Here is a 27,500-nt window from a genome sequence, read left to right on the forward strand (position 1 = left end):
CGTAGCATGTGAAAATTCTTTAGGCACCACAAAACGTTGAAAAAAATGGTCTAGTTGTGTGTCACACGATCCTGCTGGCCACCCCGCGCCGCCCCTCAGCACTCCGAGCCGCAATCCTTCAAGGGAAATCTGTGCATCACGCCAGCTGCAGCCTCTCCCGCCGCGCCCTCCACGCTCAGATCGATAGCCAGTTTGCCTCGTTTGCGTCGTTCAGAGTTGCATTTTTTATCGTTCATGTTACGCATCACAGCGACGGTTGTTTATTCCCTCGTGAATGGGTAATGGCGTCAAACTAAATATGAACCAATTACCTGCACAAACAACGCGGACGCGGCGCCTCCTCCTCCGCCGGTGTGACGTCAGACGCGTAAAATGACATTAATTCCATTTTCATATTCACTACGCTGCCGTAACCGATTTAAGAATCTGAAGTTGATTTCAAAAGAGAGACGTAATTCACTTTGGCTGCGCTGAATACTGGAACAGTTATGAACGCGGAATCAAAGGCGGGAGTGAGCATGGGGGGGGGTAAGGAGAGGGGAGAGGGGGGGTTGCAGGTCACCTGGGGGCGGGGTGAGGGGCGAGGGGCGAGGCGTGTGCAGGATAAAGCAAAGCACGCGAGGGGACTGGTGGACAGGTTCCATTATTTCCTGCAAGTCCACACTCCGGGCAGGGACGTGAGCTCATTTTACGGGTGGGGAAAGGCATCGACAGGAGAGTGGATTATGCTGAGGCTGGAGATAATTCTGCGAGAGTCACACCTGAGACCCACGTCACGCTACGGGGGAGGCATCTGTAAACACTGCGCCACACACACACACACACACACACACACACACACACACACACACACACACACACACACACACACACACACACACACACACACACACACACACACACACACACACACACACACACCTGCTCCCCTGCCTCCTTCAGGTAATGAGTGCCACCTGCGCCACGACTCCCGCCTTCTCCCGTTACCTCTGGCGAATCTAAAATTAATAACTGCCTCTTTCTGGCCCGCATCCAAGTTCCCTGGGGTCCGGTGGGTCGAGGAAGGGGGTGGGGTGCCGCGCCTCACCTGACGGGGCTGACGGAGCGTTGTGCACGGCGGAAAGGGGAAAAAATACTGCAACTGTGCTAAGGGAGATAATGAAGTGTGCTGACTGATGCTAAATGGCGGTGATCCTTTCTTGAGCTTCCTTTATTTTGTTCATTAATTCCTTTAATGGCTGATATTTTTGCTCGTCACTTACTAATTTGTAGACACTTATTATTGTACCACAGTGTCTTGAGTAGTTTTGTAGCTTGGAAAAAGAAAAAAATTAGTCTTTTCTATCTCCTATTTCTCTGTTATGTTCTTTTTCTTGGTCTCTCCCGTTCTCTCGTATTTTTCTCTCTGTAGTCCGAAGAGAGATATGATTCAGTGTGCTGTTATCTCTCTTCTTTTTCTCTGTTCTCTTCTTTCCTCAGTTTCTCCTGTTCCTTCTCTTCTTTTCCTCCGTTGCCTGAAAAGAGATGAAATTAAGCTTCTTGTTCTCTCTCTTCTTTTTCTGTTTTTTTTTCTCAGTCTCTCCTTGTTCTCTTATTTTTTTTCTCTATTATGAAAAGAAATCATATTTAGTCTCTCTCTCTCTCTCTCTCTTTCTCTCTCTCTCTCTCTTTAACATTTTTTCTTCTTTTTTCCTTTCTTTTATTTTTATTTTTTTCAGTGCTTTGGGTGTTAGGAAAGTGAGGCCATAATAGTGGAAGAGGTTAATTAATCATTAGAACTAAGACTGGAACTGTGTGTGTTTTGTCGTGCCTAAGATTTGCTTTTCCGACAGCTTAATTGCTCGTTATCTTTATTACGTACGAGTGTCTCTGTATGAATTTATCAGTACTCAGTGTTGGTCCAAGATTTTACTTTTCTTTCTGAGAGCAATTCTTTTAAATTTTCGTGTCTAAAAAGGATGCTGGTCGAGGACTACAAATGTTATATATACCAAGAAAAAAAAATGGTCTCTTGTTGACGCTTCCCCAAAAAGTTAATTGAAAAAGGTTACACTCATGTTGCCACTTTTAAAAGAAATTAAAGTGTAAGTAAGATAGAAAACACACACACACACACACACACACACACACACACACACACACACACACACACACACACACACACACACACACTGGCTATGATTAGGCAGTTTGTTCCAGATATTAGTAGTGAAAGGGATGAAAGATTGAAAATAATGGTCAACTCATGGCATTATCTTCATTAGCTCAATAGTTTAGTGTGGTTGTCGGTTACAGTTTTGCATTAAGCATACAGTTTTGTCGTTATTCCTTCCTTGCTAAATAAGTCATCTAGTAATATTTTTTCATGTTTTGTTGCGTATTTTTTGCATCTGTCTTTTCCTTCTCCCTTTCACCTCACATTTTCTTGCACTCCGGAATGGCAGCCTCTGTGTTTTGTAAGCTTACCGCCACACAGCCTGCACTCAATACTATTCACGGTGAGCCTTCCCCTAGACTCCCAGAGGCACAGCGCTGCTCCCTGCCCTGTGCCTCACTAGTGATGGTGGCTCCTCACCCACCATACATCTGTTCCTTCTTCATCTCTCCCTTCTAATTCCTCTGCAGTGTTGGCATTGCTTCTCTGCACCTCTGCATGTCTCCTATTTTTGTATATTTTTGTGATTCTTTGAACAGATGTTTTTATTATATTCTCTCTATCATAATGCATATGATATCAAATTCCCTTTAATATTTATTGGTCACCGTCAGCCTTTTCCCACTAAAAAAAATTTTCGATTTATATATATATATATATATATATATATATATATATATATATATATATATATATATATATATATATATATATATATATATATATATATATATATATATTTTTTTTTTTTTTTTTTATCCTATATTGAATGTTGACAAGAATAAATTTATAGCCCACACTTCTCAAGGGCGCATACTGTTCCATTTATCTCCTTATGTTATCATGGTTATCATATCTATTGCCCTTTTACACTATAAGGACGTTGAAAACCTCCACATCATTTCTGAACTTCACTTTCCGTTGTTATTTGATTCTTCATTTCACTCACATATAGTATTATTTGTTCTTTTTTTTCCCAGATTACCACCAGTGTTCCGTGTGGTCGTTTCCTTCCATCTGCCATTCTGTTTCCGCCTCCACAACATCCACTGCAGGGGAGAAGGTACGTCACTTCCTCTGATTTTAGTCTTGTACTCTACTGCATTGAAACTGTTTTGCCCACCGCTGGGTTACAGATACTTTTCATCTTATGGCAGTGCTGTGACGAAGTATTTCTTTTTTTCTGGATTTTTTAGTACATATGAGAAGGAAACGAGCAGGAGGATTAGTTAGTTAAAGCTGCCTCTTCTCCTTCCTGTCACACGTGTCCTCCCGTCTGTAGGGAGTTTATTAACCCGTACACACTTATGATATAAATTTATATTCCAGTTTATATCAAGATAGGATTAAACAAGTACAGGACTGTGTTGTACCGACCCGTCTCCTGGTAGCGGAGATGGGAGAGGCCAGTTGTCACAGCTAAGATATTGGAGATCACGTGCACGGCGCGGTCTTAGGAAGGGTCGTACACGCCTAACACACGCCTGTCTCATATCCTGCCTTGAGTGGTCCAGTCCTATTGGTATTGCCTCGTTCCCCTGACTGCGCGGCGCTTGCTGATAGCGTGCTTCGATGGTTTAGGGGACAGTTGTGTGTGGTGCTTGTTCCGGTGTTGGGGAAAGGGAATGGCATATAAGTGACAGGTTCAAGCGTGATAAAATTAGATATAGAAAAAAAAGGGGTATTGGTTCACAGATAATATTAGATCACTTCAGTAGGCTCAGGTTCTTTTGCCGAGTCAGTAGGGAGCCTTAAAAGAACGTTAGATGACTTTACAATAGCGATGATAGATTGATATGGGTATGTACGTTTTACACACACAGGGATTGCCACGTGTAGGTTTTACGACTTCTTGCAGCTTCCCCTACACTCTTATGTTGTTCTCGCCATATTCAAATTTATTTTTTAACTTGAAGTTGCTTTTATTTTTGTCCTTTCAGCAAGGTATTTTGATATTTTGACATAAGGTGTCGAATGACCATGTTGTTACTGTGCAGGTGTAACAGTGAACCAATCCTCAATTTTGTACATTCCTGTGTGTCATATATTTAAAGAACATAGAAATAAGGAATGTTGCAAGCAGCTAGCAGGCACACACATGGCAGTCCTTGTATGAAACATGCCTCCTTAGATCCACCTGTAATCCCTATTTATGAATTTACCTTATCTTCTTTTTAAAGTTTCCTGTTAACCTGGCAGTAATAGCATGCTTACAAAGTCTGTTCAAGTCATTTACTACTCGTTGTGAGCCATTTTCTTCTTGTCTCTTTTTAAAACTAACTCTATGAAGATTGAGCCCATTACTTGTCCTTCTGCAGATCACTGTTACGTTTTCCATTTCTTCCCCACCACCTTATTCATCTTTTTTGTTCATCCACTTCTTACCGTTGCCTTCTTTTTCTTCATATTTGGTCTTTTCCTTCCCCTCCCTTCAACCTCATGACATTATTGCAGTCTGCCATTCCTCCACCCCGTCCCGCTGCAAAAGACTCACAGTTCACCTTCACTTCCTCGTAAACAGACATTCCCTGATGACAAGGAGACAACCGCAGTTTGAGTTACCTTGCATTTATTTTTCCCGCTGATTCTTTCTCCACTTGACCTCGCACGTATTCGCTCTTCCGCCGCTTTTTCACCTCTACCACTGTAAAGCAGGGACGCTCAATCCACTGTCTGAGGGCGGCATGTAGCCAACAAGGAAGTGGGCATTGTGATAACATTGAAACAACTTAAGTGTTTCTATTTAGTTAAATTAGGGTTAGATTAATTCAGTTCATCAATTTGGTTTGCTAATCTCCTCATTGTGTAGATCATCATTTAAAAGAAGCATCATATTTTTTGCCTGAAATAAATAGTCACTGTCTCGAAATTACTAAGCTGAATTATTTCCGTAAAACTCAAGTATTGTAACTGAAGGGTTGTACGGTTGAGCGCTAGAGCACCACTCTTCTTGGCCTTCGCTTGTGTAAGTTACTCTGAAAAGTGTACTATAAGGCTATGTACACCAAATAGATGGATTTAGCTAGTGAGAGATCACGGAAAGCTTAAACAGCAATAGGAGAAAATGAATCCTAAGCAAACAAATGAGAAGGATGGAGTTGGTTGACCTTGTAACTGGTATTGCGTGCCCTACAACTTGATCAAATTGTTTAGTGCAACCTTTAGGGTACAGCTTTCAAAGACATCGCCGGCAGCAGGAATGGTGCAGTGGTTAAAATCTTTGAATACCTGAACCTGTACTCTGGTTCAGTGAAGTTTTCTTGAGTTATTCCGATAAAGTAGCAAGTGCCATCGTGTTATTAGCTTGTGAAAGTTCAATGGTCATAAGGAAGTGCTGCCTCACCCGCTCACTGGCGCCAAGGCAACTGATGAATGTATGGCCAAGCGAAGAATCCCGTACATACCATACCGCAAATCCCTCTTTTATGTGTTGTGTGTGTTCTTTAAAACATCTATTATTTTACCTGTTTTTGCATCATTAACATTGCCATGAAGTACTGGAGGCGCTTGGGGTTCGAATTCTGGCCACGGTCCGAGATTAGGAAGGGCATCACTCACAGTAATGATCCCCAAATGCCCAAACCAATGTCTATCCTTCGGAGGCCACGTTCTAGTCCTGATAGATTAGGGGAACCGGACGTATAAACCCGGGAAAAAAAGAAAAAAAAACTGAAGGCCGGCTGCTATGAAGGGGGACTTCCTCTTATGTCCATTCCGTGCAGTGTTGGCACTCTCATCCTCTCCTCAGCTGGAGAGGGAGTGAGGACTTGGCTTAACACTCACTCACTCGACGCCAATGATTTTGAGGTTCAGAAGTGTTCATAGTACTTGTCTTTGAAGTAGAGAGAGAGAGAGAGAGAGAGAGAGAGAGAGAGAGAGAGAGAGAGAGAGAGAGAGAGAGAGAGAGAGAGAGAGGTATCGTTTTCAAAGTTCATTCTTTAAAAAAAATCACAACATTTTTTTGAAGTAGGATAGTCATACATGATGTTCAGCGCATCTATAAGGACACGCAGACCGACAGTAATGATAGCAATGAATACTGATCGCAAGACTTCTCCCCTTACCTCATCCAGTAACAGGTCGCTTCCAAACTCCACGAAATCACCTATTGTTAGTCAGAATTGAGCAAATAAAGATACAATTGCAGTATAATGCTTCGTTACATAGAGATGATTTCTGATTTCTTGATTACACAAAAATGTCATTATAAGGTCAATGAAATCCTGTGATGTTATCCAGACCCGTTCCCAAACTCCAGGAATCAGAGTGGAGCAAATAAAGACACAATTATAATGAACCGTTACATAGAGATTATTTTTAAACCCTTCATTATTCAACTACATCATCCTAAGCTTAACCCTTTCACTCCTATGATGGTCTTTTGTTAACAGTAGGATCCCTAAAGTTTCGTTTGCATGGGAACATAAACTCAGAAGAGAGAAAATATGAATTAAATTTGAACTTTTCTAGGCTGTACAACTGTTTAATCCCTTCACTGAGATACGAAACAATTAACAGCGCCAGAAATAATGCATGAAATATTTATATAAGGAGCTACAAGAAAGAACGGGATTGGTGATAATATATATTGCAATTTCTACCTTGTTTAGAGATTAGAAGTGTCTCATACTGATCAGCAATGAAGCAAAGATGTATCAAATGGCAGTCGAGGGGTTAAGAGACCGTAGAGCAAGGATGAGCGTCAAAAAATATTGTGGATTATTATTTATTTATTTATCTATTTATTCATTTATTTATTTTTATTATTATTATTATTTATTTTTTATTTATTTATTTATTTTATTTTATTTTTTGGTCAATGAAAATACTTACCTACCAGTGAAAGGCTTAATAAGATCCAACGATGTTATCCAGAGTAAACATAAAGTAATGCCGTGCTGGAGTAGATCGTCACCAGCCAGAGAGGGAAAAAAAATTATATATTTGAGGTTTTTGATTAATGCACGAGATGAAATTAAAAGTATTGGATTTAAGTGTAGCGGATAGGAGCGCAATTTGTCAAAAGGATTTATTATCGTGTGGTGGAAGGAGAGGAAAGGAGTGTGTGGGTGTGAGTCAAAGAGTGAGACTCAGAGTTGGTTTAAAGAAGGAAAAGTCATTACTCTTGGGATGAAAATGTGGATAATTTTGTTAAACCGTTGAAAGAGGAAGCAAAAAAAGAAGGAAAGAAAAAGGAAAGTGAGTGAGTTAGTGAATGACCCAAAACTTAAGTCATTTAAAAGGAGAAAAATCATTACACTTGTTAGTCATTTAGTCTGGGCGTTAAAGAGAGAGAAAGAAATATACAGTGGGGCAGTGAGCGAAAGAATGAAAGATTGAATCGGCTAAAAGAAGAAAAGGAAAATTATATTTGGATAATTTAGTCACACCCTTAACAAAAAAAAAAAAAAAACAGAACAAAGATAATAAGTAAATGAGTGAAGGAATTAATGAAAGAGTGAGTCAGCTGAAAGGAGAAAAAAATAAATATATGATCTGACAGTTAAAAAAAAGTGAGTGGGTGAGTGAGTGAGGAGTAAATGAGTGAATGAAACTGAGCAAGATGAATATAAAATTAATGTATGAGGAAAATAGACTTGTGAGTGAATGAAAGGCTTAAGGTAATTAAGAGAAGGAAAAAAAAAGAATAAAACGAGAAATGAAGATGAAGATAATTTACTCTAGTAGCCAAAGAAGCAAAGCGAATGAGTGAGTGAGTGAAAGTGAAAGTGAGCCATGAATAAAAGGAAGAAAGGACTAACCCTTACAGTAAAGACGATCATTAAATTTGACTTATGAAAAAAAATAAAAAAAATAAAAAAAAAGTATAATTAATGAGTGAATAAGTGGATAATTAAATGAGCTGAGTGAAAATGAGGCAATTAAAAAAAAAGAACCTACGTACACTCGAAATATTTAGATAAACACAATCTCATCTGACTGCTAGAATAGAAAAAAATAAATAAAATAAAAAAAGACGAAAATAATAAAACAAGCAAAACCAATATAGAAAAGTTAAGATATCTGAACACTTCGGAACTTTAGAGACGAAGGAGGAGAGGAGGTGAATACAGTGGAAGAGCAAAATATCTTGGAATCTTAAAATCTTGCGGGCCGAAACAGTGAATGGTAAGAGCAGCGGACGGCTAGAGAGCGCTGACAGGACTTGAGAGGAGAGGAGGGGGAGCAGCAGGAGAGTGGGAGAGGGAGTCAAAGTCAGGGAAATGAAACTCTGGCGTGAATAGGAAGGCAGAGAGAGAGAGAGAGAGAGAGAGAGAGAGAGAGAGAGAGAGAGAGAGAGAGAGAGAGAGAGAGAGAGAGAATGTTGTAGGGAATACGATTAGAGAAGTCGGTAATTGGTGTTGATATGTATAAGGTCGATAGGTTGGTAGATACATACGTACGTACATACATAGTTACATACATACATACATACATACATACATATATACATATATACATGCACTGGGGATATATACTCAGCAATATAAAATAAAAGATACTCATATATTCATCTATTCGTAGGCTCTTCAGCACGTACATAGATAGAAGGATAGATGGATTATACATGAATAGAATTTACACACACACACACACACACACACACACACACAGTTTCATATGGGTTTCTGTGTACTTAAGGATACTGTATGAAAAAAAAAGATAGAAATTAGCAGTGTAGGAAATTGCTAGGAACTGGGAATATCTAAAAAGCTGAATGTTTTAGTTATTACTGCTACAACTACCACCACCACCACCACCACCACCACCACCACCACCACTGCCGCTACTACAAATTGTACAGTTCAGAGCACATAGTTGATTTTCATTTTCCCTGGGATTAATTTTAAAGGCTCATATATCTTCGTTTTGATTAGTGTTTTAATTATTGGAATCTATTAAGGGAATGAAACACAACCAGGCAATCACTCCTGTGTGTGAGTGTGTGTGTGTGTGTGTGTCTACGTGTGTCTATACGTGATCACATACTAGTATATTTAATTAATTATCTTGCTGGCACACTTACATTTATAAAAAGATATATATATTAAAAAAAAAAATGTAAATAAATGCACCTCCAGTTGGTTAATGAAGTACCTCCCACGCTGCGTCCGATGAATATTCAAGCACCACGAAATATTATGAAATCCCACTGAAAAACCACAATGACCGGGAGAGTTTCGTTCATTCCGCGATGTGTTCGTTAAGGTTAGAGACGGGACTTTTTCCTTGGCTGTAACTTAAAGCAGAGGCGGTGCAGAGGATGAACAGAATGAAATAACTAGACAGAAGTAAGAAGTTATTACTCTTGATGGTGGTGGTGGTGGTGGTGGTGGTGGTGGCAATAGCAGTAGTAGTAGTAGTAGTAGTAGTAGTGCATAAATTGTTACACTTAAAAGATTTACATAAAAGAGATAAGCTAATACAGTTTGTAAAGAAGGATAAAGCAGAGGACACACACAAACATACACACACACACACACACACACACACACACACACACACACACACACACACACACACACACACACACACACACACACACACACACACACACACACACACACACACACACACACACACACACACACACACACACACACTGCAGTAAAGATGTTAAAATGTAACAAAAAAAAATTCAAAGTATAATGTGATAAAAATTTTAAAAGATATGCTTTAAAAAGATATGGAGTGTGTGTGTGTGTGTGTGTGTGTGTGTGTGTGTGTGTGTGTGTGTGTGTGTGTGTGTGTGTGTGTGTGTGTGTGTTTGTGATATAGTGTTGAAGGGGATTACAGTGAAGGTTTATAAGTTAAGAGCATTAAGTTACATTAAGCAGGAAATTGTCTTCATACTGCACAGGACAGAGTGAAGCGCTTGTGAAAAAGATGTGATTCTGAAAAAAAAAAAAAAAAAAAAAGAAAAACCGTGATTTAAATGGTGATGCACACGTGAAGCGAAAAATACAACGCGGTGTAATACGTCAGGTGTATAACATGTACAAAAGCCGCTGTGTGAAATGTTAAGGAGAATATTATATGTTGATGTGTATGATTTTTTTTGTTTTTTTTTTTTCTATAGGAAATAATCAGTAATTGAGAAAATTCATAGGAAAGTGTAGTACACGTTTTTGGATAAAATTACAAAAATTGCCTTCATTAACACGGAATTAGTTTGAAAGTAGAAGATAAATTATCTGTAGAAATAAAGCTTATTAGTTTGTTACACATTACTATTGTTGTTGTTGTTGTTGTTGTTGTTGTTATTATTATTATTATTATTATTATTATTATTATTATTATTTTATTGTTGTTATTGTTGTTGTCGTTGTTGGTGCTGTTTTAAGATATAATTCATAGTTTGTAAGAAAATATTGGTTAATACGACACCTTTTTTTTTTCTTTTTATTTATTTATGAGTAAGACTTAATATAAGCTCTCCAGTGAATGTCCAAGTAAGTTCGTGCTTTTACAAAGATGCGGCGGAATGCGAGAAGTTTGTGCCAGACTGTTTGGGCGTCGTAAAGGTGAAGGATGCTAATGAATTGACGGTGTGTGTGTGTGTGTGTGTGTGTGTGTGTGTGTGTGTGTGTGTGTGTGTTCGGCTCTAGGTGGAAATGTGTCGAGGTCGTGTGGACATTGATTTCAATTTACTGTCACACACACACACACACACACACACACACACACACACACACACACACACACACACACACACACACACACACACACACACACACACACACACACACACACACACACACACACACACACACACACACAAAAAAAAAAATACTAGAAAAAAATACTAATAGTTATAACAACAACAACCAACGGCAACAATAACAGTAACACATAATAAATAAAAAATAAATAAATAAAGTAAAATAATAAATAGATAAATAAACAGGCAAATAAAAGAAAACAGGAAATAGATGGAAATAACAGCATAGGTGGAAATGTAAAGGGTGCAAGAACATGTAATACCTGTACGTACAGACACACACTCACCTGCCGCGTATCTTCACACATCTCACCGCAATAATATTAACGTTTCATTGCACCTTGCCGCCTTACGTCCCTCCCTGCACGTCCGAGGTGGCACCCGAGGAGGAAGTGGAAAAGGAAAGGTGCGAAAAAAATAAATAAATAAAAATAGCGCATAAATTAAATGTGCAATGAATGTTAATTAACAATAAAAAGTGATGGGAGGAGTTTTATTTATTTATTCATTTATTTATTTGTTTATTTTATTTATTTATTTATTTTTTGGCTTAGTTCGTCCTTTTTCAGTTTCAATTTTGTTTTCTGTTTTATCGCTTCCGTTTCTCTTTTATTATTTCAATGTTTTTTTTCGGGTTCTTTTAGAAATCTGTTATATTTTCCCTTTTCTGTTTTTCATTATTATTATTATTATTATTATTATTATTATGATTATTATTATTATTATTATTATTATTATTATTATTATTATTATTATTATTATTATTATTATTATTATTAGCAGAAGAGGGAAGTTGTACTTATAAAGAGAAAAAAAAAATTTCTGCCACCTTTTAGTTTTCTGGAGAGAGAGAGAGAGAGAGAGAGAGAGAGAGAGAGAGAGAGAGAGAGAGAGAGAGAGAGAGAGAGAGAGAGAGAGAGAGAGAGAGAGAGAGAGAAGTGAGCGTTCCATCCCTGCCCCTCGTCCCGTGCAGCGGCCTTTGACTCACACTGCAAGGACGAGGCAGAGAAGAGAAGCACGGCGTGTAATCCAAAAGTAATGAGAATTATTCCACAGAATCTACTCTCAAGTATTACATTGAAACCCGAGTCGCCCCCAAAGCGTTCTCCAGAGGCAAGAGAGCAAGAGTGAGTCCGCTCCTTTTATTGCTGCGGACAGATCTGAGAGCGTCATCATTGAAACTCCTATCTTGGCCCTGAACCTCCCGCCCTTGGGGACCAACCTGAGCGGCGAATACAGCTCAGAGTCGCACTGGTCCAAATCGAGAGGGAATCAAGACCTGAGAACTACACTTTTCTCGAGACCTGTCCGTGTACTTACTCGTGGATTCTTTGATACGACATTGTGTAGGAGTGAACGTATATAAAGGTGTTGTGGGAAGAATAAGAATCAGAGAATTGTACTTTTCTGGAGACCTGTTGATGTAGATTCTTAGATACACCATTGTGTGGAAGGAAACGTAAGTAAAGGAGTTCAGGAAGACATGTTGTGTGGGTGTGCAAGGGAGTAGGTTTACGTGCCATATCATTCTGATGAATCGCCATTTCTGTGACGTTCCGACCGCCGCCTCATGACGTTCTTTTTAAAGTGATGCTGAACGACGTCCGCGTGGTACTGTTGACTCACAGTGCTGCCCTCAGGGATGAAGTCCTTGTGAATCACGCCTTGGACACGATGAACGTCGCTCTCAGACTATGAATCGTGTTCTCATCTGTTTCGACTCTTTTTACCACGCTTTAGATTGCGGTCGTCAAGCAGTCATCATTAATAATAATGAAAAAAAAACACCTTTGATAACCTCAATAATGATCTCTGTGGTCTTTGAAAACAGTCATATTGAAATCCCAAACGGTCAAGAGTACAGGCCCGTCTTGTCTGTGGTGGAGGAGAAACAGTAATCCAAAAACAAACCAACTGAATGGACTGTTGCTCTATTTGTGGGTCGTATCCAGGAATTTGGGTTTCGTGACGTGCAGTGGCTTCGCTGAAGTAGTTACCATTATCTTTAGTCACCCTCAAAACATGGAAAGGGTTCCGAATAAGTTGCTTTGCCCATTAGGAAGAATTCATGGAACACACTTGATCACAGTTTTACTCAAGCTAAGGGCGTCTGTCAGAATCCAGTAACATTTCTATTAGACGTCCTGTGGCTTTCACCCCTCATGGCTGGTCGCGATCTTCATGGAATATCGCTGTATGGCCTAACTTCCTCAGCTTGGGGGATTCTTCAGTGACTCAATGGAATATGTGTATGAACCATATTCCATAAACATTTCGTCGTGTCATCGCTAACGTTTAACATTTTACAGCGGGTTTTATTTATTTATATATTTATTTATTTTCATGATTCTAGTGATAGTTTGACAAGGATTCCGTGCCTCCAGTGTAAAAATACCCATGAAAACTTGATTAATATTCTTTGCGGCTTTTGAAAACAATTCTGATGAGAGAACTCGGTATTTACAATAAGGGCTGATGTTCAATGTTGTCTTCGGTTCTCCTCATCCAAGGCCGCACGAGACAAGATCAATAAGTGTAAGTGCGGTCTGTGCCTCACACGTGCCATTGCGGTCCTGGACACTGATGAAGCTGTATAGGCTAGAGCTTCGTTTCGGAGCTGTAACTTGACCATCTAGCTAATGAAAGTTACCGGGGCTTCAAGAGTGTTTGTATGATTCTAATGAGAGTTGAAGGTTGGATCATCAGTGGGAAAAGCACCCATGATGACCCGATTGATCACCTCTGTGGCCTTCGAAATTAATCCATGTGAATGGACGGAATATTTAAGAATACCGGCCAAAGTCATAAATGAGAACACCTTTGTAACCACTTGTATTGAAATGCAGATGACAGCGTCGCTCACCACTCCTCATGTTGGCAATTACTGACGATGGACTCAATACACCAGTTGGCCTCTCTCCCTCCCTTTCCTTCACAGCATCAGGCAAATATACAGTATGAGCCGCGCCTGCCATCCTTCCTGCATCCTTCCTCGCTAACCATAACCTGTCAGCAACATGTAGCAGGAAGGCGCATAGCTGTAAATTTGTATTACTCTGAATAAAGATTACATGTTGCTAGACTGATTACTTTCACATCTCGGCATGGCAATAATGATGGTGATATTGATGATGATGATGGGAATTATACTGTTCTGTGATTACACTATACGTTACCTGGAGATTACGGTAATTATCACGAGTTTAATAATGATGAAGACTAAATGTGAGTTTGAGCAGTGAATGACAGGGAAGCCGTCAGTGTTGGTGTTATTGGAGCGATGATGCACCGTGGTAATGAGGTGGAATTTCAGTGCTCTAAAATGCAAGACCTTTAGCGGACCAGGAAGTGTTATTTGCTTCTGTGTGTGTGAATAATGGACATTGATTTGGTGTGGCTAGTGTGGTGGAGGAGGAAGTAGTAGTAGTAGTAGTAGTAGTAGTAGTAGTAGTAGTAGTAGTAGTAGTAGTAGTAGTAGTAGTTGTTGTTGTTGTTGTTGTTGTTGTTGTTGTTGTTGTTGTTGTTGAGCATGTTACAATGGTGTCGTAGTATTACTCGTAGTATTAGTATTAGTATTAGTATTAGTAGTAGTTGTTGTTGTTGTTGTTGTTGTTGTTTGAGTGACCTCAGTATTGACCTCATCGTTGCATTTGCTGTCGTTATTGGTATCATGGTTATTAATTCAGTCTTTATTTTCTTCTTTGCATTTTCCAATACATTTTCGTTTCTTTCTTTACAACATGCAACAACATTATTCCAGTTTAGTTTTGTAAATTTCTGCAGTATTTTTTTTTTTTTTTTGGAATTTCATGATTCTGAAAAGATTGGTTTCCGACTTTGTACATTCCTTGCCTTTATAGTGCCAATATGTTTTTTTTTTTTGTTTATTTATTTATTTTCATTTATTTATTTATCAACTTATTTTATTTATTTTACTTTTTACGTATGACAGACTGGTCAAGGACACAGAAAACGGAGAAGGGAAAAAAAAAAAATGTCGTTGCCGCCTCTCCAAAACGTAAAATGAAATAAAGATCTTAGAATTGAAGGCCAATTTGATTCCAGAGATTTCTTCCCCTGAAAGTGTTCAAATCATACGAAGAATAAAAAAACAGCAACAAGCAGAGGGAGGGAATGGCTTTTTCTTTTCTTATTTGCTTCCTTGACTGTGGGACGCGGAAGTGGAGGGCAGGGAGTGAGAAATGCTATTATGGGACTTGCGTATGACTGCTGTGTTGTGCGGTGATTTAGGTCTCGTCTGCAGTGCTGTGATGCCGATGTGTGATGTACAGTCGTGTGCATTGCCACCTCAACGCAGTACTGTTGTTTGTTTGTTCGTAATGCTTCAGTATCTTGACTAAAATTGTACTGTCTCCTAAAATCAATTGAAGTAAGACTCCCATAGTAGTACGCTTCTTTTCAGTTTAAAATCTAGAAGCTTGTTTAGAGCATGATGACTACCACTGTCTCTGTCACCACGCATCTCGCAAGTCAAGGAGTCATCTGCACTCATCCCCCCCCCCCCCGTGTTTCATGTCTCCTGTTTCATGTTCTCTTACGTGCTTATAGTCTGGAAGTAATGTAGTTTTCCAAGGAGACTGTCAGTGTAAGAGAGGGCTGAAAGTTGAGGAGAAATGCACAAAATTCTGTGAAAATAAATGGATTAGTTAGGTTTGTACTAGATTTCTCACCATGACTGTATCTGTAATGGAGATGTACTGTAATTATGTTCATGTCTGTGGTGCTGTGCTGTGCTGTGTTGTACTGGTGGTGGTGGCTCTGGTGGTGTTGGTGCTTGAGGAGGTAGAAAGCTTGGAAGTTTGTGTAGGAGTGGGTAGTTGTGTTTAATGAGGGAAGTAAGGGAAAGAGGGACACATAGACAAAGGGAAGAGTAATTATAATAACTTATACCAAGCATCATAAATTAGCTTCCTTTTATGAGATACGCCCACCACCACAGCGATCACCACCACCACCACCACCACCACAGCTGACACTATCTATTGTTGCATGTATCATCTCCCACAAAACTTCCTCCTCCTCCTCCTCCTCCTCCTCTACAATGCCATCCTATCTCTTTAAGCAGTAGTTAGAATTAGTCCCTAGAGAGTATTGTGAATTCCTAAAGGTCGGTTGCTGTTAGGTTACCCAAAGTACTCCTCCTCCTCCTCCTCCTCCTCCTCCTCCTCCTCCTCCTCCTCCTCCTCCTCCTCCTCCTCCTCCTCCTCCTCTTCCTCCTCCTCCAGACTTCCTTGAGCCCCACAATGCACAAGTCGGGATTTACCCTAATTAGCTCAGCGCAGTGTTGTAAAAAACGTGCCGGAGTCTCCACAAAAGCTGCCTCGACTCGCGGGACAGACCAGAATGTTCCCTCACGTTTGCATAAATCTTTAACCTCCGTGTGTGTGTGTGTGTGTGTGTGTGTGTGTGTGTGTGTGTGTGTGTGTGTGTGTGTGTGTGTGTGTGTGTGTGTGTGTGTGTGTGTGTGTGTGTGTTTCCCCTCCACGTCATTTTTTTTCCCACCATAGACATTTTCTTCTTCTTCATTTCCTCTTTCCTTCCTCTTCCTTCTTCTCCTCCACCTCCTCCTCGTCGTCTTCTTCCGTTCTCTGTTTTTTTTTCTTTTCTTCTTTTTATCCTATTCCCCACCTCCTTCGTTTTCCCTCCTCCTCCTCCTCCTTGAATCATTCAAAAATAAAATAGACAAATATTTAAAAGCAAATCCCCAACAAGCTCTCTTCTTGTCCGAATAATTACTAAATTCACTAATAAACTCTTATTCACCAGTTTTAATATAACTTGTATTAACTTTCAGGTAGGCGTATAGAGTTCACCGTAGGGTGAATAGTAGAACTTCCTTTCATCCTTTCCTATGAAAATTTCCATGTCAGTTTTTTCCATACTGCATGGTACTTTTCCCAACTATTTCCATGCCAGCGCAAGCTGGAGGGAGTGGTGGGTGGGGAGGAGCCTTCTGCTATGCTGTCCTGTCTCTCTTCTCTGTAGCTAGTTAGAAGTAGTTACCAAACAGCCTTGCAAGGACCAAAAGGTCTGTTGCTTTTTGGCCTTCCTTTGTATTCCTTTGTATTCCTTTGTATTCCTCCTCCTCCTCCTCCTTCTGCTATGCTGTCCTGTCTCTCTTCCCTGTAGCTAGTTAGAAGTAGTTACCAAACAGCCTTTCAAGGACCAAAAGGTCTGTTGCTGTTTGGCTTTCCTTTGTATTCCTTTGTATTCCTCCTCCTCCTCCTCCTCCTCCTCCTCCTCCTCCTCCTCCTCCTCCTCCTTTGGCACTAGAAGAGGCCGTAGAGGAGGACTTAGGTTCTTGTCTCTTTCGCCACTTCCTCCATTCGCTTCGTCCGTCTTTCCCTCCTCCTCCTCCTCCTCCTCCTCTTCGTTCCTTTGTGGAATTGTTCGGCGGGTCAAGACTTCAAATGAGGAAACTGAACGAAGAAACAAAGCGAACTGTACCATCAATCTCTCTCTCTCTCTCTCTCTCTCTCTCTCTCTCTCTCTCTCTCTCTCTCTCTCTCTCTCTCTCTCTCTCTCTCTCTCTCTCTCTCTCTCTCTCTCTCTCTCTCTTTTTTCATCTTTATTTAGCTTATCTTTCTATCAGTCCACTTTTCTGTAATTAGTTTTTCTCCTCCTCCTCCTCCTCCTCCTCCTCCTCCTCCTCCTCCTCCTCGAACGCTCAATGCAACAAGTTCCTAAAGATATAATAGTAATCTCTGGTCTCTCTCTGAAAAGATGAAGTAAAAGGTATTGAAAACTCTCTCTCTCTCTCTCTCTCTCTCTCTCTCTCTCTCTCTCTCTCTCTCTCTCTCTCTCTCTCTCTCTCTCTCTCTCTCTCTCTCTCTCTCTCTCTCTCTCTCTCTCTCTCTCTCTCTCTCTCTGTTTTTATTTCGTTCATAGGAGAATTAGAAGTCTTGTTTGTTACGCTTCATTTCATTTGTTACCTGGTGGTGGTGGCGGTAGTAGTGATGGTGATGGTGGTGGTGGTGGCGGTAGTAGTGATGGTGATGGTGGTGGTGGTGACGGTAAACTGATCAGTACTGAATCGTAATTTGATCGTTAGGTAATTTCAGCCTCATATTACTAAGTGCTCTCTGTGAAATTGGTACTGAAACATTTTGGTGTTTAGATGATAATTAGGTAACTGGTGGTGGTGGTGGTGGTGTTGTGGTGTGGTGTGGTGGTGTTGTGGTGGTGTTGTGGTTAGGGAAGTTATTATTTTTATTACTTTTTTGTCTCCTTTTTTTTTCTTATTTCTTTCAGGGTTTCATTCTTGTCTATGTAGAATTAGCTGCTTTAATGTCCTTTGTTTGGTATGTGTATATATGTAAAAAATAAATAAATGTTGGTAGGTTGTTGTTGATGTTTGTATTGTATTTTATTATTCATTTATTTATTTATTCATTTAGTTTTTTTTTTTACTTTATTTATTTATTTATTTTATTTTATTTTATTTTATTTTATTTTATTTTGTGTGTGTGTGTGTGTGTGTGTGTGTGTGTGTGTGTGTTTTATGTGGAATGGAGCTGTGTTGTTAAGGTTCAATTTTTGTGCTTCTGTTGTATTTCATGTTCTATTAATTTTTGTTGTTGTTCATTGGTGTTGTTGTTGTTGTTAATGTTGTTGTTGTTGTTGTTGTTCATTGTTGTTGTTGTTGTTGTTGTTGTTGTTGTTCATTGTTGTTCTTGTTGTTGCTGCTGTTGTTGTTCTTCTTTTTCGTCTTCTTCTGCTGCTGCTTCTTCTATGTGTATTACAGTACGGGTGTCCATATTGTTATGTTGTGTTGTGTGTGCGAAAGTGCACATAAATAAAATATAATATAATTTTTTTTTACTTAATATCTCTTTTTATTTTATTCTGTATTTCCTTTTCTTTCAGCAGTGTTACAGATGAGCTTTTATTGAGTAAGAGGGCCACTGGCTAGGGGCAATAAAAAAAAAAAAGCCCACTTGAGTGTCAGTTCCCGAAGTGAAATCAAGCAGGATAATCAAATATTGGAGAATAAGTGTCGTGAAACCTCCCTCTCGAAACAGTTCAAGTCACAGGAAGGTGGAAATACAGAAGCAGGCAGGGAGTTCCGGAGTTTACCAGAGAAAGGGATGAATTATTGAAAATACTGGTTAACTCTTGCATCAGAGGTGTGGACAGAATAAGAGTGGGAGGAAGTAAAAAGTCTTGTGCTGTGAGGCCGCGGGAGGAGGGGAGGCATGCAGTTAGAAAGATCAGAAGAGCAATATACATATAACTGTAATTTTTTGCGTTACAGTCTGTATGTGCTACGGTGAGGAGGTGCTGGCATGTAGTATTAGTGTTGACTCAGTATACCGGAGTGTTAGTTAAGTTGAACTGCGTGTATTGTTGTGTTCTGGCTCTGCGTTGCTGTTTGAGTTGTCAGAGTTGCATATAAAGGGATGCAACTGAGGTGATGTGGCCTCAAAGTGCAGAGAGTTGTGTTCCACCGCCTTTGTGTTGCTGTGTTTGGCTGTGATTGTTGCGTTAGTGAGTATTACTGTTGTGCTTTGGCAGAGAGAGAGAGAGAGAGAGAGAGAGAGAGAGAGAGAGAGAGAGAGAGAGAGAGAGAGAGAGAGAGAGAGAGAGATAAATGTTTTAGTAATGTTAAGCAGTATACAGACATTACTGCTCTCTCTCTCTCTCTCTCTCTCTCTCTCTCTCTCTCTCTCTCTCTCTCTCTCTCTCTCTCTCTCTCTCTCTCTCCCTTCCTTCCTCCCTCCCTCCCTTCCTCCCTCCCTCTCAGAGCAAGAAAGGCACAAACTAACTAGCCCTTACACACACACACACACACACACACACACACACACACACACACACACACACACACACACACACACACACACACACGTCAACCGTCCCCTCACAAAGACATTCCTGCCATCCTCCTCTTCAGCTTATTTACTGTCTAGGCCCCCGTTTGAGAGACGAGATTAGGGGCAGGTAAGGAGGAGGAGGAAGAAGAGGAGGAAGAGGAGGAGGAGGAGGAGGAGGAGGAGGAGGAGGAGGAGATGTAGTAAATTCTTGGTTCATAAAGATGGAAGATTAGTAGGAAAGAAAACTACAACTCTCTCTCTCTCTCTCTCTCTCTCTCTCTCTCTCTCTCTCTCTCTCTCTCTCTCTCTCTCTCTCTCTCTCTCTCTCTCTCTCTCTCTCTCTCTCTCTCTCTCTCTCTGACGAACGAAAAAAATAGGGACAACTTCTATAAAAACGACTACATATTTTCGTTGTTGCTTCCTTTTTTCGGCTCCCTTTGTCTTTCTAAATCTCTATTATCTCCCATCCTTCCTTACCTCCTACTTCTTGTCTCTATTTCTTCCTCTTCCTCTTCCTCATTCCTCCCCCTTTTTTTTTATATTCCTTTCTCTCTCTCTCTCTCTCTCTCTCTCTCTCTCTCTCTCTCTCTCTCTCTCTCTCTCTCTCTCTCTCTCTCTCTCTCTCTCTCTCTCTCTCTCTCTCTCTCTCTCCTGATTTCTGTTTCTTATTTCTGAAAAGCTTTCCTTATTACTGATCTTCATTCCTTCTTACTTATCTTTCCTTGTTTTATTCCTTCTTCCAAAAAGTATTACGTTATTACTCCTTCCTTACTCTTTCCTTCCTCTTTTTTTTCCCCCTTCTTTTCTTCCTTAACTCCAATTTCTTTTTCTCACAATCTCCTTTCATTCGTCTACCCTCTCTACTTTCTTTTCGTCTCCCTTCCCTTCCTTCCACCCTCCTTCTCTTCCTTCCTGTCTTCTTTCCTTCCTTCTTTCTTTCCTTCCTTTCTATTTCTTTCTCATTCTCTCTCCATTTGTCCTTCCTCTACTGCTTACCGTCATTTCGTTCTTCCCTATTTCTCCTCCTCCTCCTCCTCCTCCTCCTCCTCCTCGTCCACGTGCCGCCTTTTGGAGAGCCGACGCCTGGGTGTGAGGGATTGTCTGGTCCTAGAAAATTGCTCGGGGCGGGGAAGGAGGAGAGAATAGCACAGAATTTAATAATGTCGGAAAGGGCGTAGGCGAGAGTTATTCTGACGGAGACGAGATGGGCTACAGCAGAGAGAGAGAGAGAGAGAGAGAGAGAGGGGGTCTTTCCTTCCTCTCATTCTCTTCTCTTTCTCACAGTAAGGTAAGGTAAGGGAAGCGTGTCCTCTCTCTCTCTCTCTCTCTCTCTCTCTCTCTCTCTCTCTCTCTCTCTCTCTCTCTCTCTCTCTCTCTCTCTCTCTCTGTCTCTGTCTCTGTCTCTCTGTCTCTGCTTTTGTTTCCCTCCACTTTCCTTCAGTTTACTTTCTATTTTTCCCCTGTTTTATTCCCTCCCTCTTCGGTTTTTCCTGTTCTTCCCCCTCATTTTTCATTTTCCCTCACTTTCTGTATTCTTAATATGTTTTTTTCTTTTTATTATTTCTCCTCTTCTGTCGCTTAGTCTCCTTTCCAACTTCTTTCTTTTGTTTTCTAGTCTCCCTTTCTTTTATTTTCCCTGTACCATCTCATTCTTTTGTTCTTTTTTCCCGTTGTGTGTCTTGCTCCTTTCCTTCCTTCCTCTGCAGTTATTTTTCTGAAGGGGAAAGTTTTCATCTCTCTTCTTTCCTCTTATTTTTATTCATCTTCCTTAGAATTCTGTGTTTTACTTTACCTGGCTGAACTAACTGTCTCCCTTCCTTTCTTCCTTTTTCCTCCTTTCCTTCCCTCTCCGTATCTTCTCTTTCTTCTTATCATCCTTTCTTTCTGCCTTCATGCTTATCTTTCTTTCAATTTTCACTGTCTTTTCTTTTCTGTGTTTTATTTGTGACTCTCTCTCTCTCTCTCTCTCTCTCTCTCTCTCTCTCTCTCTCTCTCTCTCTCTCTCTCTCTCTCTCTCTCTCTCTCTCTCTCTCTCTCTCTCTCTCTCTCTCTCTCTTACATTTTCATTTATCTTATTTTCCTTCTCTTTTATTCCGTCCCATGCCCTTCTTCTCTTCTTCCGTCCTTCTTCTTCTTCTCCTTCCTTCGCCTCCTTCTCGTCGTCTTCTCTATTCGTTATCTTCATTTTCTTATATCCTCCCTTCGAAGTTTTGTGTTCTTTCATTGATCTTTCTTCTTTTCCTCTTCGTAAAGTTTTTTTTTCCCTCAGTTTTTCTCTTCCATGATTTTTGAGTTGCCCTCTTTCGGTTATTTCCTATTCCTCTGTACCTTCCTTCATTCCCTCTCTCTCTCTCTCTCTCTCTTTCTCGCTCTCCCTTATCTTCCTTCTGTTTCTTATCTACTTGATATTTCTCAAATCTTTGTTGTTGTCTCTCTTTTTATTCCTCTGTTTATTCGTCTGTCTGTTTGTTTGTTGGCTTGTTGGTTGGTTTGTATGGTGGAAGAGGAGGAGGAAAATGTGAGAATAAGGGAAGAAGGATGGTACGAAGGAAATGCAACGGAAAGACAAGTTAAGGAGGAAAAAAGATGACAGCAGAGGAGAGGAAGTGAGTAGTGTTGATGCAATGTTTACAATACAGAAAAAAATAGAAGAAGAAGAAGGAAAAGAAGGGGAACAAGAACAATAAGGCCAAGAGGAGTGAATGTTGGTGGTGTTTTTAGACGTAAAAGTGAATGAGGAGGAGAACGAGAGATTAGGGAAAAATGAAGGAAGAAAGCAGTAGTGAGAGTAGAAAAGAAGGTAAAGAAAGAGAAGGGAGAGAAAAAGAAAGGAGACAAACGAGAATGGGTTGTAAGAAGAAAAAGGAAGATAACAGTGTGCAGGAGGAAGAGGAAGAACACGAGGAAGAGGAGGAAGAGGAGAAGGAGAATACTATGGGAGGACGAAAATGAAGAAGATGGAAATGGGAAAGAGGAAAAGAAGGAGGAAGAGGAAGAAGAAGAGAAAAAGATTGAAGAGAAAAAGGAAAGACGATCGTTGTAAAAAGCAATAAACTAAAGGATGGGAGGATACGCAAAGAACAAAGAGAAAGAAGACGAAGAAGGAGAAGGAGAAAAGAAGGAAAAGAAAAAGAAAGGCATATACTGTAAAGAAAAGTAATGGAGAGGACAAAGGTAGCCACAAATTAAGAAAAAGACGAGAAGCAGCAAGAGGAGGAGGAGGAGAAGGAGGAGGAGGAGGAGGAGTAGGAGTCAAGTCCGCGAAAAGCCAATTAGGAATATTGTGCTGAAGGAGGTCATGGCGAGGACTTTCAGGTATCCTCCTCCTCCTCCTCCTCCTCCTCCTCCTCCTCCTCCTCCTCCTCCTCCTCCTCCTCCTCCTCCTCCTCCTCCTCCTCCTCCTCCTCCTTGCTTTCCCTGTTCGTCAGGAGGGGGAGTAGGAGAGGAAAGAGAAGAAGAGTACTCGTGGTGGAAGAGGGATCCGAGGGTGGGCTGTTCAAGAGAGAGAGAGAGAGAGAGAGAGAGAGAGAGAGAGAGAGAGAGAGAGAGAGAGAGAGAGAGAGAGGTGGGCGGAGGACAAGAAACAGAGAGGAAGAATTTATCCTGGAAGAGTAAAGAGAAGGTGGAGGAGGAGGAGGAGGAGGAGGAGGAGGAGGAGGAGGAGGAGGAGGAGATAACGCCAGAGAGAGAAAGTGAGTTAATCCAGACGTGAAGAATGAGGGAGAGGGAGCGAGTGAGAGCTGTGAAACGTGACTGTGGGAGGAGAGGAGATCGACACGAGGATGGAGGGGGAGGTGGGACGTGAGGGTGGCCGTGGTGGGGACGAAGAGCTGGACAGGCGGATGGAGGAGGAAGAAGAGGAGGAGGAGGAGGAGGAGGAGGGGTACGGAGAGTAAGATGAAAAACAAGATTCCATGTTCTGGCAAAAAAAAAAATAAATAAAAATTGAAGAAAGAAAAGAAAGTAAGAAAAATAAATAAATCATGACATTATTGTTAGTGAATTTGTTAATTTTAAAGTGACGTAAATGTGTCTTAGTGAGAACATTGTGTTGAAACCTCAGGAAAGTTGTCCTAAAAAATAATAATAATAATAAAATAAAATAAAATAAAATAAAATAAGAAAAAATAAATAAAATCTTAAATCAGTTATAACATGGGAACGTATCGGTAACGAATATATTTTGCTAACTAGGTCTACATTTACTTTTTATTATGATCATTGATGGGACAGGAAAGTTATTGCAAGAGTATTAGTTTGTTCTGTATTCGTTAAGTGCAAGTAAACTTCTTTTTTTTATATGTATATATACATATATAGAGGGGGACGGGGTGGAGGAACATCCATTTTTTTTTTTTTTTTGGGAAGCTAGCAATTTAGTGGACTTCATTTCCATTCTTACAATTTTGGCCGCTTCCTTCCTTTGTGTGCCTTTGCTTTCCTTCGTGTCATTTTTATGTGACTAAAATCATCATGTGTTCTTCCATTGCCCTGCTTTCTGTTCTTTTGCGTCTTGGTGTAGGATGCATAGATTATCAACAACAACCTCACGAAACACAACACGACGCACAGCTCTCTTGTTCCTCGTTTGTGTTCCCTCATGTATGCGAGCAGAGATAGGTCATGTGAATGGCTGCATGCTAAGAAAATACAGTAAAAGGTTCTACAGCACAGCGCTCCCCTCGTGTCTTGTATTGGTGTTCGGTTATGATTTATTAATTGTTCTTTTGTAACGCTAGAAATGCTGCGCGGAGAATTGTGTGAAGGTGTGGCGGGGAAATGGAAAATAAAAGCGTGTGGTGTGAACAATACGAGACTAACGCACAATTTTCTTCACGCTCTGAAATTTAGCGTTTGTAACGGAATACTTTTCTCGTTTTTTTTTTTTTTTTCAGAGGCTGGTTTTAAATTTACTTTGGTTATTCTACTGTAGAGAGGTTTTATCTTTTTTTTATTTATTTATTTGTTTATTTATTTATTTGTTTATTTATTTATTTTTTTTGTGTTAATTCGTTTTTGTGAAGATGATGATGATGGTGATGATGGTGATGATGATGATGATGATGATGATGGTGATGATGATGATGGCGACGAATATCTTTTTCTTGCTCTTTTTAGTTACCTTTTTATCACTCTGCGGTAAGTTTGCCTTTTTTTTTTTTCTTTCTTTGTCGTCGCCTTTGTGTTGTTATACTGTTAATTGCTTATGGTGATATCAGTTAATGGCGAATTTTTTTTTTTTTTTTTTTTGACTCTATTATTCTGCGGAAGGTGTGTTTTTGCTTTTTTTTTTTTTATATGAAGTGTTTATTATGTAGACGATAATTATGATGACAGTGTTGACGATGAGGTGCAGGCAGATATTCATCTTGCATAACACTATTGAGAGAGAGAGAGAGAGAGAGAGAGAGAGAGAGAGAGAGAGAGAGAGAGAGAGAGAGAGAGAGAGAGAGAGAGAGAGAGAGAGAGAGAGAGAGAGAGAGAGAGAGAGAGAGAGAGAGAGAGAATGTTAAATCTGGCACTGCGTTACCGTAGACTTTCATGACCGCCACCACCACCACTACCACTACCACCACCACCATCACCACCACCATCATCACCTCCGCTACTACCGGTATCAACACCACCACCACCACCACCTTCACATAACCATATAGACCCTATCGGCCGCTGGTTCTTGGATGGCTTGACTCGGGTGAAGACAGTGCCATTTCAGTCCGTTGTGTGACAGGGGAAGAGGTAAGGAGAGAGGGAGAGGGTGAGAGGGAAGAGGGCTGCAAGGTGGAGGTGTGAGAGAGGAAGTGGATTTGCAAGGAAGTGGATGAGAGGAGGTGAGAGTGGTTGTGACATTAGGAAGAGAAGAGAAGAGAGAAAGTGGGAGGGGAGGTTAGAGAGGGTAGCAATCGAGGGGAAGGAGGGGAAAGGGGTTTTAGGGGTTTGGGGACAGAAAGGAGGTTTTAGGAGGAGGGGAAGTGCCTTGTCTCGGTGAGGTTTATGTGAGGTGGAGGCGGAGGGCGACGCTGAAGAAGTGAATGGGAGCCTGACCTGCGGAGAATATTATGCATGTAAGTTAGACTGTCGCAGGAAATGCCCCGTGATAGCAAAGCTGATGATGGCCAGGAGGAGGATGAGGAGGAGGAGAACGAGAAGGAGTAGGAGGAGGAAGAGAAGGAGGAGGAGGAGGAAGAGAAGGAGGGGGATGGGATAGTGACGAGTGAAAATGGCCGTGATAAGAGAAGCCTAGTTGGAGAGGGAGAGTAAGAGACGAACATGAAGGAAGAGGAGGGCGAGGAGGAGGAAGAGGAGGAGGAGGAGGAGGAGGAGGAGGAGGAGGAGGAGGAGGAGGAGGCCGTTGGGGTCAAAGGGTCATAGAGGGACAGGGAGAAGTCTAGGAATGGGCTGATCTAGTACAGTCGTTAAGCAGAGTGAAGCGTCCGCCGCTGGGATTGGCTGGAGTCACTTTAGCGTCGGGGACTGCCAGTTAGGGGCGGGAGGCTGGTGGTGAGTGATGGTGGTGATGGTGGTGGTGGTGGTGGTGGTGGTGGTGGTGGTGATGGTGGTGGTGGTGGTGGTGGTGGTGCGGGATGTGAATGTGAAAGAACAGAGAAATAAAACGAACTGCCTTGATTGCATGAAGTGTTGCTGGAGTAATAACGCGCACCACTCCTTGTTTGTCTTTCCTTTAATAAACGCAAAGTGAATTTTTACATTACAAATATCACAAACATGAAGTGCATTTAACTTTTTTATAATTTTATGGATAGCAGTTTCATCATGTACCCAGAAATACGATTTTCATCATTATGGTATATAAAAACAAATTCTATTTCTGGTTACCTGCGCATTGAGACAACAAGCGAAATTAGTATTGCTGAGGGCGCGTGTTGGGAGCAAAGGTAAGGCAGGTGAGACTGACGCCCTGGCCTCCTTCAAGGTCGTCGCCTTATTTTTCACAGTTTGTCGTCAAAACACATTAGGGTGTGAAGCGGTGCTTGGTCCCTGGAGGGGCGGCGAGGCGGGTAGGGAAGGGGAATGGAGGGAGGACAGGAAGAAGGGATGGGAAGGAGAGGGGAGAGCAGGCGAGACACGAATAGTAAGGGGAAGGGGAGGGAGAGGAGGCGAGACAGTAAGAGATGGGATGGGAAGGGAAGGCCAGAGGAGGCGAGGTAGTAAGGGGAGGGAGAGTAGGCGAAGCAGTAAGGGGTGGGATGGGAAGGAGAGATAGAGGGGGTGAGGTGGTAAGGGATGGGATGGGAAGGGGAGGGAGAGGGGGCGAGGTAGTGGTTACCTCGCGGTAATATTTGACAGTCTGACACTCACTCCCAAACATGAAAGTTTTCGACTTATTTTAAAAGTGATGCATGGCGGTGCTCGAGAAAAGACCCGGCAGGTGCAGGCGAGTAGTGACGCGCTTACCTCAGGAACTCTCTCGGCCGCGAAAGCCACTGAATGGTGACTGGGAAGCGGCAGGGTTCGCACCTCGCCCGTGGCCGCTGCCTTCCGCTTGGGGGGTTTTCTTCCAGGCCAGCAGGAAACATTAATTGGCCCAAATGGATGTCCCGCTCAATTTACGCGATAGAAAGCTGGGTATTCACAGACCAGTTCCAGTGTCTCTGTATTTGTTAGGTTTTTCATCCGTGGCCAGAAGTTCACTGATTACATACCAAATCAATGTACCCTCAGTGATCAAAACGAGCCACTTGGCGGGGTTAATGGGCAGCGTGAGGCTCTCCAGGATCAACACTCGTGCCGCTCCTTCGTCAGACACAAAGCATTACTGCCTCAAGGA

General features: G+C 41.2%; 1 long non-coding RNA gene across 2 annotated transcripts in view; it reads left to right on the top strand.

Moving 5' to 3' along the window:
* Positions 1-27,500, top strand: part of LOC135099717 (uncharacterized) — a 536,836-nt gene that overhangs the window by 171,225 nt on the left and 338,111 nt on the right. For both annotated transcript variants that reach the window (XR_010268311.1, XR_010268310.1), the window contains exon 3: positions 3,136-3,218. This is a non-coding gene — a long non-coding RNA (uncharacterized LOC135099717). The remainder of the gene's footprint in view (positions 1-3,135; positions 3,219-27,500) is intronic.

The sequence above is a fragment of the Scylla paramamosain genome, chromosome 4, assembly GCF_035594125.1.
Source record: "Scylla paramamosain isolate STU-SP2022 chromosome 4, ASM3559412v1, whole genome shotgun sequence".
NCBI classification, from domain to species: Eukaryota; Metazoa; Arthropoda; class Malacostraca; order Decapoda; family Portunidae; genus Scylla; species Scylla paramamosain.